We start from the raw sequence: 18,413 nt of genomic DNA, 5'->3' as shown, positions 1-18,413 counted from the left end.
TGCAAGGAAGTGCCTCCTTATTACGCACAAAAAATGAATACTTCCCCTGCTGGCTGGACCCGGCATAGCGGTAGGCTGACATGTGGGCCTACTAAGTTGACGGGGACGGAGGGCTTTGTCAACTTAGTCAATATGAATAACTCTAGCTCCATTGACCGTACGATGTCTATCCAATGGCCGTAGTGCTTCTTCAACCTCTGGTCTTCTTGCTCCAGCCGCCCAAAGCAACATTGGTCGTGCCGCCTGCTCTTGCCTCCCGTGTCCGGCTGTGCTGTCGCGGAGGCCTAACCACCCCCTACTACTCCCACCGCTGGCCAGGCCCTGCGGCGACGGCAGCCTCACACCGCAGCCGAACTAGTGAACCCTCGTACTTCTCTCCGCGTGGGCATCCACTACCGCGTCTTCCCCGGCTCCGCGTCGTCCCCTTCCTAGGCCTCGCCATCTTCCACCGCCTTGGTGCTCTCGGCGCGGCGTGGTCAATGTGGTCAACGACCGACTTCCATCAGAAGAGTACTATACGTGGAGAGGATGGCAGCTGGGTCCACGGCCGCAGCAAGGAAGTGACTCCTTATTACGCGAAAAATAATGATTCCTCCACCTGACAGCAGGGACCCACCGGACGGGCCACCGTATTTCGTGAAAAAAATGTTTCCCCCTGACTGCTGGGACCCACCAGCTACATCTTCGCACGCAAGGAAGTGCGTCCATATTATGAGCAAAAAAATGATTCGCCCCCTTGACTGCTGGGACCCACTAGCTACATCTTCGCACGCAAGGAAGTGCCTGATAGTCGGGACCCACCTAGTCGAAGCGTACATAGCATTGTCATTCTGGTCGCGAACGTGTACGTACATACTGGTCGATGTAGAGGCGCGCACGTGTCGTAGTAGAGGCGTGCACGTAGGAGGGGTGTGGCGTACCGGCAAATGGAACTCCATGGGATATTGTTCATCTCCACCGCCGACCTCCTCCAGCCTCCACGGGCTACTGTTCATCCACCGTCGACCTCCTCCAGCCTCCACCTGCAACTGTTCATCCACGGGCTCCTGTTCATCCAGCCTCCACCACGCACTCCTCCACCGGCTACTGTTCAACTAGCCCTCTCCATGGGGTCCTGTTCAACCACCCCTCCACGGGCTACTGTTCATCCAGCCCTCCACCGGCTACTGTTCAACCAGCCCTCCACGGGGTCGTCCTATTCATCCAGCCCTCCACGAGGTCTTGTTCATCCACCCCTCCATGGGGTCCTGTTCATCCACCGGCTTGATCGATCGGGGTACTGTTCATCCGGCGGCAACACCACGGGGTCATGTTCATTCAACCCCCACCGGGAACTGTTCATCCAAAACCCCAACAATGCTCATTGTTCATCAAGAGGAAGCATCGATCGGCTTCAGTTAGTAGCAGTAGCGAAGGAATCACTCGGGTTCAATTAACATCAAGGGATCGATCGCTCGGGTTGAGTAACGTAGCTAGTGCAATCGCTCGGGTTGAGTTAGAGCCCAATGCCTCGCTCGGGTTCAGTTAGAGTGCAACACCTCGCGCACACACGCGTACGTACGAGAGAAACGCGCATCGCTCGGCCCCCGACCACCCATCGTAACCGGGAACTCCCCCGATATTTTCCTCGCCCTCACTTCTACCACGGTTTTTTCCGTCATGCACGGCCCAAAGAATGTCATGCAGCTGCGTCTCCAGCCCACAGGATGAAAAGCCCATTTTCTGTCATGATTTTTTGTCATAGAAGTAGGAGCCCACCACATTTATGATGATACCGGGTTTTGTCACAATTATCGTCATAGAAGTGTCGTAAGCATGACAGGAAAAAATTTCGTTCGGCCCACAATGTCACCGATGTGTCTTTTTTTGTAGTGATGTGAACGTAGAGTCTATCACACCCCGTCATCACGTGGTGTCTCGAAATGACGAACTGTAGCAATGGTGCATACTCAGGGAGAACACTTCTACCTTGAAATTTAGTGAAGGGATCATCTTATAATGCTACCGCCGTACTAAGCAAAATAAGATGTAAAAAAGATAAACATTACATGCAATCAAAATATGTGACATGATATGACCATCATCATCTTTGTGCTTTTGATATCCATCTCTAAAGCATCGTCATGATCTCCATCGTCACTGGCTCAAAACCTTGATCTCCATCGTAGCGTCGTGGTCGTCTCGCCAACTATTGCTTCTACAACTATCGCTAACGCATAGTGATAAAGTAAAGCAATTACATGGTGTTTGCATTTCATACAATAAAGAGACAACCATAAGGCTCCTACCGATTGCCAGTAACTTTTACAAAACATGATCATCTCATACAATAACGTATATCACATCATGTCTTGACCATATTACATCACAACATGCCCTGCAAAAACAAGTTAGACGTCCTCTACTTTGTTGTTGCAAGTTTTACGTGGATGCTACGGGCTTCTAGCAAGAACCGTTCTTACCTACGCATCAAAACCACAATGGTGATTTATCAAGTTTGTTGTTTTAGCCTTCAACAAGGACCGGCTGCAGTCAAATTCGATTCAACTAAAGTTGGAGAAATAGACACCCGCCAGCCACCTTTATGCAAAACTAGTTGTGTGTCTGTCGGTGGAACCGGTACCATGAACGTGGTCATATAAGGTTGGTCTGGGTCGCTTCATCCAACAATACCGCCGGATCAAAATATGACATTGGTGGTAAGAAGTATGACAATCACCGCCCACAACTCTTTGTGTTCTACTCGTGCATATCATCTATGCATAGATCTGGCTCGTCTGCCACTGTTAGGAAATGTAGCATGCAATTTCAAAAAAACTCCTATGCTCACGCAAGATCTATCTAGGAAATGCATAGCAAGGAGAGGGGGAGAGTGTGTCCACGTACCCTCGTAGAACAAAAGCAGAAGCGTTTGACAACGCGGTTGATGTAGTCGAACTTCTTCTCGTTTCGACCGATCAAGCACCAAAGGTACGGCACCTCCGAGTTCTGCACACGTTCCGCTCGATGACATCCTGATAACCCACAAGTATAGGGGATCGCAACAGTTTTCGATAAGTAAGAGTGTCGAACCCAACGAGGAGCTAAAGGTAGAACAAATATTCCCTCAAGTTCTATCGACCACCGATACAACTCTACGCACGCTTGACGTTCGCTTTACCTAGAACAAGTATGAAACTAGAAGTACTCTGTAGGTGTTGTTGGACAGGTTTGCAAGATAATAAAGAGTACGTAAATAAAAAGTAGGGGTTGTTTAGATTAGGAAACAATAAAGTAAATATAACGAGTGTGGAAAAGTGGTGGTAGGAGTTGCGAAATTGTCCCTTAAGCAATTGACTACTTTACTAGACCGATAGCAAGTATTATGTGGGAGAGGCCACTGCTAGCATGTCATCCCTGACTTGGAATTCTATGCACTTATGCTTGGAACTATTAGCAAGCATCCACAACTACTAATGTTCATTAAGGTAAAACCCAACTATAGCATTAAGATATATTGGTCCCCCTTCAATCCCGTATGCATCAATTTTTATGCTAGGTTGAAGCTTCTGTCACTCTTGCCCTCCAATGCATAGTCCTATCAACATACAACTAACCCTAGGGTGTGATCCACGCGCGCAATCATATGATGGGCACCAAAGGACAGCAACATAACCACAAGCAAATTAAATCAATCATAGCAATTCATCAACCACCGATAGGACAACGAAAATCTACTCAGACATCATAGGATGGCAACACATCATTGGATAATAATAATATGAAGCATAAAGCACCATGTTCAAGTAGAGGTTACAGCGGGTTGCGGGAGAGTGGACTGTTGTAGATAGAGGGGGGAAGGTGATGGAGATGTTGGTGAAGATGGCGGAGGTGTTGGTGTAGCCTCTGGTCCATGGCCTCCATGGCACGGGAGGGGCGAGAGCCCCTCCGAGATTGGATCTGTCTCTCTCTGTTTCTGCGTTCTCTTCTTGCTCTGTTTCACCGTTTCGTGTATATATGGGGATCCGTAACTCCGATTGGCCTGAAACCTTCGCTGTGATTTTTTCTCTCTGAAAATTAGCTTTCTTGCGGCAAAAGAAGAGCGGCAACCGCCTTACGGGTGGCTCACGAGGGTAGGGGCGCGCCCAGGGGGGCAGGCGCGGGCGCGCCCCCTGCCTCGTGGCCACCTCGGGCACCGTCTCGCGTGGATTTTTCTTCCAGAATTTTCCAAATATTCCAAAAATAAGCTCCGTCCGTTTTTATCCCATTTGGACTCCGTTTGATATGGATATTCTGCGAAACCAAAAACATGCAACAGACAGGAACTGGCACTGGGCACTGGATCAATATGTTGGTCCCAAAAATAGTATAAAAAGTTGCCAAAAAGTATATGGAAGTTGTAGAATATTGTCATGGAACAATCAAAAATTATAGATATGACGGAGACGTATCACGTCCCTCGAACTCTTGATCCAGCAGAGTGTCGAGGAAGTAGATGAGTTCCGTCAACACGACGGCGTGGTGACGGTGATGGTGAACTGATCCGCGTAGGGCTTCGCCTAAGCACTACAAAGATATGACCGGAGGCGTAAACTGGGGGGACGCACATGGCTAACAATTGTTGGTGTGTGTTCTAGCGGTGCCCCCCATATATATAGGTTGGAGGGGAGGAGATGCAGCCAAGGGGGCACCCCAAGTAGGAGGGTACAGCGGGTTGCGGGAGAGTGGACTGCTGTAGATAGAGGGGGGAAGGTGATGGAGATGTTGGTGAAGATGGCGGAGGTGTTGGTGTAGATCGCGGTGATGATGATGGCCCCCGGTGGCACTCCGGTGCCACCGGAAGCGAGGGGGAGAGAGCCCCCCTCCTTCTTGTTCTTCTTCCTTGACCTCCTCCCTAGATGGGAGAAGGGTTTCCCCTCTGGTCCATGGCCTCCATGGCACGGGAGGGGCGAGAGCCCCTCCGAGATTGGATCTGCCTCTCTATCTCTCTCTGTTTCTGCGTTCTCTTCTTGCTTTGTTTCACCGTTTCGTGTATATATGGAGATCCGTAACTCCGATTGGCCTGAAACCTTCGCCGTGATTTTTTTCCTGAAAATTAGCTTTCTTGCGGCAAAAGAAGAGCGTCAACCGCCTTACGGGTGGCTCATGAGGGTAGGGGGCGCGCCCCCCTGCCTCATGGCCACCTCGGGCACCGTCTCGTGTGGATTTTTCTTTTGGAATTTTCCAAATATTCCAAAAATAAGCTCCATCCGTTTTTATCCCGTTTGGACTCCGTTTGATATGGATATACTACAAAACCAAAAACATGCAACAGACAGGAACTGGCACTGGGCACTGGATCAATATGTTAGTCCCAAAAATAGTATAAAAAGTTGCCAAAAGTATATGGAAGTTGTAGAATATTGGCATGGAACAATCAAAAATTATAGATACGATGGAGATATATTAGCATCCCCAAGCTTAATTCCTGCTCGTCCTCGAGTAGGTAAATGATAAAAAAGATAATTTTTGATGTGGAATGCTACCTAGCATAATCTTGATCATATGTCTAATCATGGCATGAATATTAAGATACGAGTGATTCAAAGCAATAGTCTATCATTTGACATAAAAACAATAATACTTCAAGCCTACTAATAAAGCAATCATGTCTTTTCAAAATAACATGGCCAAAGAAAGTTATCCCTACAAAATCATATAGTCTGGCTATGCTCCATCTTCACTACACAAAATATTCACATCATGCACAACCCCGATGACAAGCCAAGCAAGTGTTTCATACTTTTGACGTTCTCAAACCTTTTCAACTTTCACGCAATACATGAGCGTGAGCCATGGACATATCACTATAGGTGGAATAGAATATGATGGTGGAGAAGACAAAAGGGGAAGATAGTCTCACATCAACTAGGCGTATCAACGGGCTATGGAGATGCCCATCAATAGATATCAATGTGAGTGAGTAGGGATTGCCATGCAACGGATGCACTAGAGCTATAAGTGTATGAAAGCTCCAACTGAAACTAAGTGGGTGTGCATCCAACTTGCTTGCTCATGAAGACCTCGGGCATTTGAGGAAGCCCATCATCGGAATATACAAGCCAAGTTCTATAATGAAAAATTCCCACTAGTATATGAAAGTGATAACTCAAGAGACTCTCTATATGAAGAACATGGTGCTACTTTGAAGCACAAGTGTGGAAAAAGGATAGTAGCACTGCCTCTTCTCTCTTTTTCTCTCATTTTTTTATTTTTTTATTTTTCGGTGGGCTTCTTTGGCCTCTTTTTTTATTATTTGGGCTTCTTTGGCCTCTTTTATTTTTTTGTAAAGTCCGGAGTCTCATCCCGATATGGGGGAATCATAGTCTCCATCATCCTTTCCTCACTAGGGCAATGCTCTAATAATGATGATCATCACACTTTTATTTACTTACAACTCAATGTCTAGAACAAAGTATGACTCTATATGGATGCCTTCGGCGGTGTACTGGGATGTGCAATGATCTAGCGTAGCAATGACATCAAAGAACGGACAAGCCATGAAAACATCATGCTAGCTATCTTACGATCATGCAAAGCAATATGACAATGAATGCTCAAGTCATGTATACGATGATGATGTAAGTTGCATGGCAATATATCTCGGAATGGATATGGAAATGCCATGATAGGTAGGTATGGCGGCTGTTTTGAGGAAGGTATATGGTGGGTTTATGATACCGGCGAAAGTTGCGCGGTACTAGAGAGGCTAGCAATGGTGGAAGGGTGAGAGTGCGTATAATCCATGGACTCAACATTAGTCATAAAGAACTCACATACTTATTGCAAAAGTCTATTAGCTATCGAAACAAAGTACTACGCGCATGCTCCTATGGGGATAGATTGGTAGGAAAAGACCATCGCTCGTCCCCGACCGCCACTCATAAGGAAGACAATCAATAAATAAATCATGCTCCGACTTCGTTACATAACGGTTCACCATACGTGCATGCTACGGGAATCACAAACCTCAACACAAGTATTTCTACAATCCGCAACTACCCACTAGCATGACTCTAATATCACCATCTTTATATTGCAAAACTATTGCAAGGAATCAAACATATCATATTCAGTGATCTACAAGTTTTATGTAGGATTTTATGACTAACCATGTGAATGACCAGTTCATGTCATCTCTCTAAATAGATATAAGTGAAGTAAGAGAGTTTAATTCATTCTACAAAAGATATGCCCGTGCTCTAACAAATATAAGTGAAGCAAAAGAGAATTCTACAAATGGCGGTTTTCTATGTAAAGAGAAACAGGCAATCCAAACTTCAAATGATATAAGCGAAGCACATGAAGCATTCTATAAAGCCATACTCAAAATATATAAGTGAAGTGCATAGAGCATTCTATAAATCAACCAAGGACTATCTCATACCAGCATGGTGCGTAAAATAAAAATGAAAACTAAATGCAAACGACGCTCCAAGATTGCTCATATCGCATGAACGAAACGAATCCGAAAACATACCAACACTTGTTGAAGAAAGAGGGGATGCCTTCCGGGGCATCCCCAAGCTTAGACGCTTGAGTCTCCTTGAATATTTACTTGGGGTTCCTCGGGCATTCCCAAGCTTGAGCTCTTGCCTCTCTTCCTTCTTCTCACATCGAGACCTTCTCGATCATCGAACACTTCATCCACACAAAACTTCAACAGAAAACTCGGTAAGATCCGTTAGTATAATAAAGCAAATAACTACTCTAAGTACTATTGCAAACCAATTCATATTTTGTTTTTTCATTGTGTCTGCTGTAATATAACTTTTTCATGGCTTAATCCACTGATATAAATTGATAGTTTCATCAAAACAAGCAAACTATGAATCAAAAACAGAATCCATCTAAAATAGAACAGTCTGTAATAATCTGAACATTCACCATACTTCTGATACTTAAAAAATTCTACAAAAATTAGGAAAAATAAACAATTTTTATAGGAAGACAGTGCAAAAATAATCAGAACTATTTGACGTTCCAGCTAAAAATGTAAAATCGCGCACTACAACCAAAGTTTCTGTCCTGCACCGTACAAACCATCAAGCAAATGTAAACATCCTAAAGGCAAACCTTGGCACATTATTTTTATAATACAATGGAATTGTACAAGGGGATAATTATTTTTATTGAAAAGTTTCTGTAATCAAGATTCACAAAGTTTCCGTGATCATGAACAAAGTTCAAGGCTAGCTCCCACTTCAACAATGCTTGTCTTTCTCACTTTCGCTTTCCTTTTTTGAAAAAGTTTTGGGTTCCCCTCTTTATTTTTGTTGTTTTTAAACTATATAAAAGCACTCAACAGAAATAAATGACTCTCTAAAACTTTCGGGTTGTCTCCTTGGCAGCGCTTTCTTTAAAGCCATTAAGCTAGGCATATAGTGCTCAAGTAATGGATCCACCCGGATCCCAAGGTATATCAAAGCCAATTTTAATTAACAATGATTTGTAATTTAGTGGTGAGCACAAGGTAACATATATCATGTAATGACGAAGTCTAACTCTCTTCCTATGCATCGGCATGTCATAAAAGAACAATTCATGCACACAAAGTAAAGGCCAATGCATAGTATAAACAGTTTCTTGCAATTTTATCATGTTGGAAACATAGAGAGGTGGAGATATAGTTCCTCTCTCCTAATAATTGCAAGTAGTAGTAGCAAGCACATGCATATTATATCTATTAAAATCATCATGTGCAACGGTAAAAGGCAACCCATCAATATAATCCTTAATAAGAGCAAACATCTCTGATATAGTGTAGTCGGGAGAATTCAAAAAGATAATAGGACTATCATGCGTGGGTGCAATAGCAACAATTTCATGTTTAACATAAGGAACTATAACAAGTTCATCTCCATAAGCATAATTCATATTGGCATCTTGGCCACAAGCATAGCAAGCATCATCAAAAAGGGATATTTCAAAAGAATCCAAGGGATCATAACAGTCATCATAGCAATCATCCTTCGGTAAGCACGAAGGGGAATTAAACAATGTATGAGTTGAAGAGTTACTCTCATTAGAAGGTGGGCACGGGTGATCAATCCGCTCTTCCTCCTTTTGTTCTTCGCTCTCCTCCTCATCTTTTTCATCCAATGAGCTCACAGTTTCATCAACTTCTTCTTCCATAGATTCCTGCAAAATATTAGTCTCTTCTTGGACAACGGAGACTTTCTCAATAAGTGCATTAATTTCGTAATTGTATTCATAATTCTCATAACAATATTTCAGGATAGCTAAATTTTCACATCTATAAACAACATCATCAAAATCTTCAAACTCTTTACACATAGATTCAATTTCATAAGCACCCATAAAAGCAACAAATTCTTCTATTTGTTCCACATCATAGTAATCATATATACCATTAGTATAAGAAGCTAAGGTTTTATTATCATTGAATTTGCATGAAAAGGGAAGGTGTGGAGCCTTCATCCTAGAGCAACAAGTATAATCATAACTCACGCATAATTGCCAAGCATACCACTTCAATATATGAATTTGATCCCATAATAGTTTCCCTTTTTGTGTCAAGCGGTAATCCCTAAAGTATTCATGTTGAGCCAATGTTACTCCCATTACATAATTTAATGGGGTTTTCTCAGGATTATTAAAGTAGTACATAATATTTTTCACATAACCAGCATCGAGGGTTTTAGGAGGTTCCCCATCTCCATGAGTAGCAAGTACACCTAATTTTTTTGGTATTTCGTGTTCCATATCCATAACTAAAGATAGAAAACAACTAAGAACAGCAAATAAAAATTACTTAGTGATAAAGCAAACAAGCACACACGAGAATATTCACCCCGCGCTATTGCTCCCCGACAACGGCGCCAGAAAAAGGTCGTGATAACCCACAAGTATAGGGGATCGCAACAGTTTTCGATAAATAAGAGTGTTAAACCCAACGAGGAGCTAAAGGTAGAACAAATATTCCCTCAAGTTCTATCGACCACTGATACAAATCTACGCACGCTTGACGTTCGCTTTACTTAGAACAAGTATGAAACTAGAAGTACTCTGTAGGTGTTGTTGGACAGGTTTGCAAGATAATAAAGAGTACGTAAATAAAAAGTAGGGGTTGTTTAGATTAGGAAACAATAAAGTAAATATAACGAGTGTGGAAAAGTGGTGGTAGGAGTTGCGAAATTGTCCCTTAAGCAATTGACTACTTTACTAGACCGATAGCAAGTATTATGTGGGAGAGGCCACTGCTAGCATGTCATCCCTGACTTGGAATTCTATGCACTTATGCTTGGAACTATTAGCAAGCATCCACAACTACTAATGTTCATTAAGGTAAAACCCAACTATAGCATTAAGATATATTGGTCCCCCTTCAATCCCGTATGCATCAATTTTTATGCTAGGTTGAAGCTTCTGTCACTCTTGCCCTCCAATGCATAGTCCTATCAACATACAACTAACCCTAGGGTGTGATCCACGCGCGCAATCATATGATGGGCACCAAAGGACAGCAACATAACCACAAGCAAATTAAATCAATCATAGCAATTCATCAACCACCGATAGGACAACGAAAATCTACTCAGACATCATAGGATGGCAACACATCATTGGATAATAATAATATGAAGCATAAAGCACCATGTTCAAGTAGAGGTTACAGCGGGTTGCGGGAGAGTGGACTGTTGTAGATAGAGGGGGGAAGGTGATGGAGATGTTGGTGAAGATGGCGGAGGTGTTGGTGTAGATCGCGGTGATGATGATGGCCTCCGGTGGCACTCCGTTGCCACCGGAAGTGAGGGGGAGAGAGCCCCCCTCCTTCTTCTTCTTCCTTGACCTCCTCCCTAGATGGGAGAAGGGTTTCCCCTCTGGTCCATGGCCTCCATGGCACGGGAGGGGCGAGAGCCCCTCCGAGATTGGATCTGTCTCTCTCTGTTTCTGCGTTCTCTTCTTGCTCTGTTTCACCGTTTCGTGTATATATGGGGATCCGTAACTCCGATTGGCCTGAAACCTTCGCTGTGATTTTTTCTCTCTGAAAATTAGCTTTCTTGCGGCAAAAGAAGAGCGGCAACCGCCTTACGGGTGGCTCACGAGGGTAGGGGCGCGCCCAGGGGGGCAGGCGCGGGCGCGCCCCCTGCCTCGTGGCCACCTCGGGCACCGTCTCGCGTGGATTTTTCTTCCAGAATTTTCCAAATATTCCAAAAATAAGCTCCGTCCGTTTTTATCCCATTTGGACTCCGTTTGATATGGATATTCTGCGAAACCAAAAACATGCAACAGACAGGAACTGGCACTGGGCACTGGATCAATATGTTGGTCCCAAAAATAGTATAAAAAGTTGCCAAAAAGTATATGGAAGTTGTAGAATATTGTCATGGAACAATCAAAAATTATAGATACGACGGAGACGTATCACGTCCCTCGAACTCTTGATCCAGCAGAGTGTCGAGGAAGTAGATGAGTTCCGTCAACACGACGGCGTGGTGACGGTGATGGTGAACTGATCCGCGTAGGGCTTCGCCTAAGCACTACAAAGATATGACCGGAGGCGTAAACTGGGGGGACGCACATGGCTAACAATTGTTGGTGTGTGTTCTAGCGGTGCCCCCCATATATATAGGTTGGAGGGGAGGAGATGCAGCCAAGGGGGCACCCCAAGTAGGAGGAATCCTACTTGGGGTCCTCCCCAATTCGCCCCCTTCCTTATTAACCGGAGGGGAAAGGAAAGAGAGGGGGGAGGGAAGGAAGGGGGAGGCCGAATCCTCCCCTTCCCTTTCCCCTTCCCATCTTTCCTTCTCCTCCTATTTCGGCCTACTAGTAAGCATGCACGTGCAACACACGTCTCTCAAATATAAAAGATGTCTTTTGAATTCTGTTTATGCTAAATCGAGTAAATATGTTCGTGCGTTGCAACGGGTAAAACAAAATCTTTTTGCCCCCTACCAATTAATATGGGTTCTTCTTATCCTCTTCCCAAGCCTACATCTCATGAGTGGTATTTAGATCACCTTGTCATCAGGTACGGGACACATGCTTGGGGGTTGTTGCGGTCGAACATGTACTTCGCGCTACCTCCTTGCCGGCTCTTTTTGTGTGACCGTCATGGGCGTGCTCGAAGCAGAACTCGTTTTTTTTTATGAAGTTGATTTTTTTTGCAGATGAATATGATGAAGTTGATTTCACTAAAGAAAAATTGATAAAAGATAACTGAAAGGGTAACAAAATATATTGCTTACCATAAATGGGTATGGTTGGGAGGATTCCAAGGAATCATGAACCAGAGTCAGAGAAACTCTCATAGGTCCCCAAAAATATTTCCCATCAATCTATGTATAGCGACTCACCTATAAAGATCCTCACGTAAAATTTGTTTAACTCCAGTAGAACTCTAAACCTCAACCCCTACATTTCAATGTCCTATATTTTATTAATTTTATGGAACAACCAAAATCATACGTTCATCATTGCAGTACCCTGCATTTTCATTTGAATCAACATTGGTACAATACAGAACTAACACATGAAACAGACAACCAAACAAAACTTAGTAATTCGATGGCATCTCACCTCATGCCAAGGAAAATCCCATTCATTGTGTATTGCACTATGGAACACAGCCAATAGTAATTATTACATTTAATGGTGAAAATACATGTCAGTTAAGTAAAAAAGGAACACAAATTAGAACATAGCATGACCGGTAAGGGCACTCTCAAATCATCTTAAACACATATGTATCTCCAAATTCACATAGATAGATATCTAATTAGTTCACAAACATGGCTTAAACTCCAGTGCATATAGCCAGAATCATCAGCCCTCCGCATGGCAAAAATCTACCGGATCACAAATCATAAAATTGCAAAGTTATATTCTGCCATCTTGTATCCATAATATTTGTTATCCCATCTTTTCTCTTGGCCGATGACCCACATCTGTGGAGTAATAAAACCGATGACATCCGACATTGGTAAGCCAGCTCTGATGTGCGCTGATGATATGGGCCGATGTGATCGAGATTTTGTACCAACGGCGTTCGTCTATATGAGCACATTTATTGCACAACGGCTTCCTATCGCTTACTCCGCAGATGATTTTGAAGCCTCTGCCTATTGCATCATAACGATACTTGACTGACAGAACATAGCTATGTAACACAGAGCAATGCTATCTCTGCTGAACCATCATCATCTGCGGACTGTGCACCCAAACCTGTAATTGCAGAGGAGGGCTAGAGAACTCAGACGGAGCCATCACTGTATTTCTCACAGCTGCATGCCTATACAGCATGATCTTGCTTTCACCGTGTAATACGCTCTTCTAGTGAAAGCAAGAAGGAGTGGATAACTGCACCTGAGTCTACCTTCAGTTCTACCCCTCAACTCCCTGCTTATGTACACAGCATGCTGCAGTCTCACGCCCCTGCAGTTCAAAACTTAAACTGAGTGCTGATGTGTAGGGATGAAAACGGAGCGGAAACGGACGAAACTGAGTGCTATCATATTTGTTTTCATTTTTTTTTGCAGAAGCGGAAACGAATACAAAAAACCCGGAAATAAATACGGAAACGGATACTACCGGAAACAGACACAGAGCGAATACAAAGCAGATACGGAAACATAAATAGGCATTGATCAGAACTTAAAAACCCCTTGAATTATAGAGAAATACACACAAAAACAAACAAATTTAATGAGTTGTTAACATTGCTACAAAATAATATCATTATGTTAGCAACTTAGCATAATATTGTAGTAGTACCGGACAATTGCGTATAGGTCAAGCTGAGTACATGTGTGGTAGTAAAAGTTTGGCCTTAGATCCATTCTACTAATTGTGTCATAGTGTTCTCTTTAGTGGTTGGGCTACAAAGCAGCTATAGGTGTATAATAAAACAGAAATTTCATACTCACAGAAACAGAAAGTTCCATTTCCATGCATGTTCCACCGGAAAACACCGTTCCGTTTTTGTTTCTGTTTCCGCATAAAAAATTCCATTTCCACTTCCATTTTGCAAATTTTCGTTTCTGTTTTCATTTCCTCCGGAAAAACCGAAAGTTTCCACTCCATTTTCATCCCTACTGATGTGTACATGAATTTAACCCATTTGCTAGCTGAAAGGAAAATTATGTTGCATATTTTTTTAGAAGTGTGTGAACTTTATAACAGAAGGCAAACTGTACCACACCACATTAAAGCAGTACTATCTAAAATATATCAAATGCACTAAAATATTAGAAATATCTTTCAAAAAAATTGTTTGAAACAAATGCTCCAATAAATATTTTCAGCCATTGTTTAGATCATACATAGTGTTGTGGAAACCGTACCGTTGCAAGGTTCAAATCATCAAATATCATCTAGTCCAACACATGGATAAAATCGGGCAGTCCATTTGCAGCAGCAAGGTGGACCACCAGTTCCTCTACATGCTTACGCTTCTTTAGATCCAGAGTCAATCAAAAAGAGAAGTCTTCCACTGTACATGTAACAGGGCAGGGTGTCAACAATCTACAAATAGGGATAACAATCATATTCAGAAGAAACTTAAAAGAACATAGTCATTTTGTTTTTTTACACATTGGTGACACTTTTTGGGATTGATTTAGCACCAGAGAAATTGCTTGAACATGATGGGTGGATATTACTCTAAGCATATAAAATCAAGAGGCAGCAAGAGTGCAATCCGAATACCATTAGAATATGTCAGTGAAAATTCCAACTACCTATAACTCATTTATAAAATATGTCAATAAAAATTGCAAGGCTTGCAAGATATCCTGTATAAGCAGTGCAATCTCTCATTCCATGACCAGAAAATAAGACTGTCTTATGACAGGATTAAGGTAATAAATGGCACCAAATACTTTGTTATATATCATGTGATAGGAGAAAAGAAGAGAATAAAGTGTTGATAGTTCAGTTTCAAACAACCAGTACATCCATTGAATTTGATAATGAGAGAGAAGTACCTGATTATTTATATCAGATGTCCACCTGCGAGTCCTTTTTTATGGGGTTAACATCACTATAAGAAACACCTGCAAACTATTAAACCAAAGACAGTGTGTTAGAATATCACTTGTAAGTAATAATCAGAATATTCATAATATAATTCAGCTTGCACTTCCATGAATCAATCAGAGATAAAGTTGATCTTTATTTGACATTCAATCAAACAGTCCCAATCAGGTTAAATTTGAAGCAAGGTAGAAAGATGCAAGTCACAGCAGGGAGAAAAGCCATCAGTTGATGAATTACCTACTCAAGGATGTGATGACTGCATCCTCGTGCGGCATGGAGAAACAGGAACGCATAGAGGAGATGTAGGTGACGACACTTGTGCATGGCTGGAGAGTGGAGGCAGAAACTACCTCGGTGGGAAAGTAGTGGGTGTGATGAAATTCTTGACAACACCCTATAACCAGGAATATAAATGTTGATATCATCTTAAAATTAAGGACTGCTTGATGACTATAAACTCGACAGTAAAGATGTGCATCGCTGAAAAATTACAAATGAAGTTAGAACGACGACAATAAACTTCAGAATCTAGAACGTTCATCCATGACATACCCTTGGTTGCATCAATTTGAGGAGCTTTGGAACAAAAGTTGAAACAGCACATCACTTTGGAAATACCGTAAACAAAACAAACCTGAGATGGAAGACCTCCGGTGCGGCGGCCGCGTGACTGAAGATTCTTGACGTGTTCCCTGGTTGAGGATTGGGGAGACGACGGGTACAACATGGAGACTGCGGGGAGGGTTGGCGAGGGCCACCGGGAGCCCGCTGGCGTGTCCCCTGGTTGCGGATTGGGAGACGGCGTGTACGACGCGGAGACGGCGGGGAGGGCCGGCGAGGGCCATCAGGAGGGCACTGCTGCAGCGACCGGGTGACGGGAAGGGCCGACGGGGTGGGCGCTCTTGGGGCTGGCAGCGTCGCGTTGGGAGGAGGAGCGGAGCGGTAGCGTCCCGTGGGTAGGAGCGGCAGGCGGCGGGGTAGGTGGCGTCGCGAGTACGGCCGCGGCCGCGGGGAAGCGCCCCGATCCAACTCCGCGCGCCAGGCGGCCGCCGGAGCCCGCTCGCCGGCGAGCACCTCCCTAGCCGCCGCCAGGCCTCTCCTTGTCCTCCCCTCTCCTCTCATCCTCTCCCGAAGACGCGTCGTCGCCCCGATTGTGTTGTTTATCGTAGAGATATGGGGGCTTGTTGGCTCTTTTAATAGTAGTAGAGATATGGGGGCGCACCAGTCCGTTGTGGGCTGGTCTGTCCCTCTCTTGGTCCATAAGGCCCATATCTTTGTCGGGGGTGTCCGGAACCCCTTCAGGTGACACGATATGTACCCGATACCCTCCGGAACACTTCCGGTATCCGAATACTATCGTCTTATATATCAATCTTTACCTCTCGACCATTTGGAGAGTCCTTATCATGTTTGTGATCTCATCCGGGACTCCGAACAACATTCGGTCACCAAATAACATAACTCATATAATACTAAATCGTCACCGAACGTTAAGCGTGCGGACTCTACGGGTTCGAGATTACGTAGACATGACCGAGACACCTCTCCGGTCACTAACCAATAGCGGAACCTAGATGCTCATATTGGCTCCTACATATTCTACGAAGATCTTTATCGGTCGAACCGTTATGACAACATATGTTATTCCCGTTGTCCATCGGTATGTTACTTGCCCGAGATTCGATCGTCGGTATCCACATACCTAGTTCAATCGTGTTACTGGCAAGTCTCTTTACTCGTTCCGTAATACATCATCTTGTAACTAACTCATTAGTCACTTTGCTTGCAAGGCTTCTTATGATGTGCATTACTGAGAGGGCCCAAAGATACCTCTCCGATATTCGGAGTGACAAATCCTAATACCGATCTATGCCAACCCAACAAACACCTTAGGAGATACCTATAGTGCATCTTTATAATCACCCAGTTATGTTGTGACGTTTGATAGCACACAAGGTATTCCTCCGGTATTCGGGAGTTGCATAATCTCATAGTCGAAGGAATATGTATTTGACATGAAGAAAGCAATAGCAATAAAACTGAACGATCAATATGCTAAGCTAACGGATGGGTCTTGTCCATCACATCATTCTCCTAATGATGTGATCCCGTTCATCAAATGACAACACATGTTTATGGTTCGGAAACTTAACCATCTTTGATTAACGAGCTAGTCTAGTAAAGGCTTACTAGGGACACGGTGTTTTGTCTATGTATCCACACATGTATCAAGTTTCCGGTTAATACAATTCTAGCATGAATAATAAAAATTTATCATGATATAAGGAAATATAAAATAACAACTTTATTATTGCCTCTAGGGCATATTTCCTTCATTATTTTGTTTTGCAATTTATCTATTTACCTACCACTATGAAATTTGATCCTTGCAAATAACCGCCGAGGGGATTGACAACCCCCTTGATCGCGTTGGGTGGAAGTATTTGCTCTTTGGTGTGTAGGTGATGTTAACGAGGTTTCACATGGTTCTCCTACTGGATTGATAACTTTGGTTCTTAACCGAGGGAAATACTTATCTCTACTGTATTGCATCGTCCTATTCTCTTCGAGGAAATCCCAACAAAGCTCACAAGTAGCATGATACAATACAGAGACCCCCCCCCCCAGTTTGGAGAATCTTCCTTTTCTAGAATACGCACAAGCATGCATATCTCATATTCATAGAAGAAAAAGGGGGCCCCACCATGTTTTTACAAGGATGGCACAAGGCCGAGAGATAGGTCTACTCCTCGCTACTCACCCACGTAGACAACCTATCGAAGAACAAAAAGAGCCCTTGGCTCAGCAGCCTAGCAATACACTAGGCCTTACCCTCTTTAACGATCCTACCCAGAAGTCTATTTGCCGACAAAGTCGCACTATCAAAGACTATTGAGTTCCTGTGCTTCCACGTCTCCCACATAACCAGGAGGAGAATGGAATTGAGCTCCTTGCAGCATCATATGTCCTCATCTAGGGATGAGCTCCAAGAGATTAGCTGACCCTCCTCCCCTGGTGTCCACTCTGGCCTTCCCCAAGCTGCCCACACTCTATGCCAAATCGTCCTCGTGAAGATGCACGCCACCAACAGATAATCCATGGTTTCCGATAGTTGATCACACAAAGGGCATACCTCTTTGATGCGGCAAGCCTCTTCGCACTAGACGATCGGATGTCCAACAACGGTTCTTGAATCCACGCCAAGCAAATATCTTGCATCGAAGCGGAGCGTAGTTTTCCTAGCTGACTGTGGTAGCAGGGTCCTTCATCCATCCAAAGAACTTGCAATGGTATGCCGAGCTGACTGAGAAGGTGCCAGAAGGCTCCCACACCCATCGCATGCGGTCCTCCAACTCCGAGTTTTGATCCATAACTGATATGCACTCCCATAGCGC

At 43.8% G+C, this 18,413-nt stretch overlaps 1 long non-coding RNA gene across 2 annotated transcripts; it reads right to left on the bottom strand.

The window, feature by feature from the left end:
• Positions 1-12,603: 12,603 nt before the first annotated feature.
• Positions 12,604-16,186, bottom strand: LOC125544185. 2 transcript variants are annotated; one of them, XR_007299311.1, is made up of 5 exons: positions 15,653-16,186; positions 15,256-15,498; positions 14,967-15,042; positions 14,325-14,473; positions 12,604-13,416 (listed from the first exon to the last, which is right to left on the bottom strand). It is a non-coding gene; the product is annotated as an uncharacterized LOC125544185 (long non-coding RNA). The 2 variants fall into 2 exon arrangements; XR_007299310.1 differs by having other exon boundaries at positions 15,256-15,412.
• Positions 16,187-18,413: the final 2,227 nt, after the last annotated feature.

Source organism: Triticum urartu, chromosome 3 (genome assembly GCF_003073215.2).
Source record: "Triticum urartu cultivar G1812 chromosome 3, Tu2.1, whole genome shotgun sequence".
Classification (NCBI taxonomy): Eukaryota; Viridiplantae; Streptophyta; class Magnoliopsida; order Poales; family Poaceae; genus Triticum; species Triticum urartu.
This window is presented reverse-complemented; position numbering and strand designations above follow the sequence as displayed.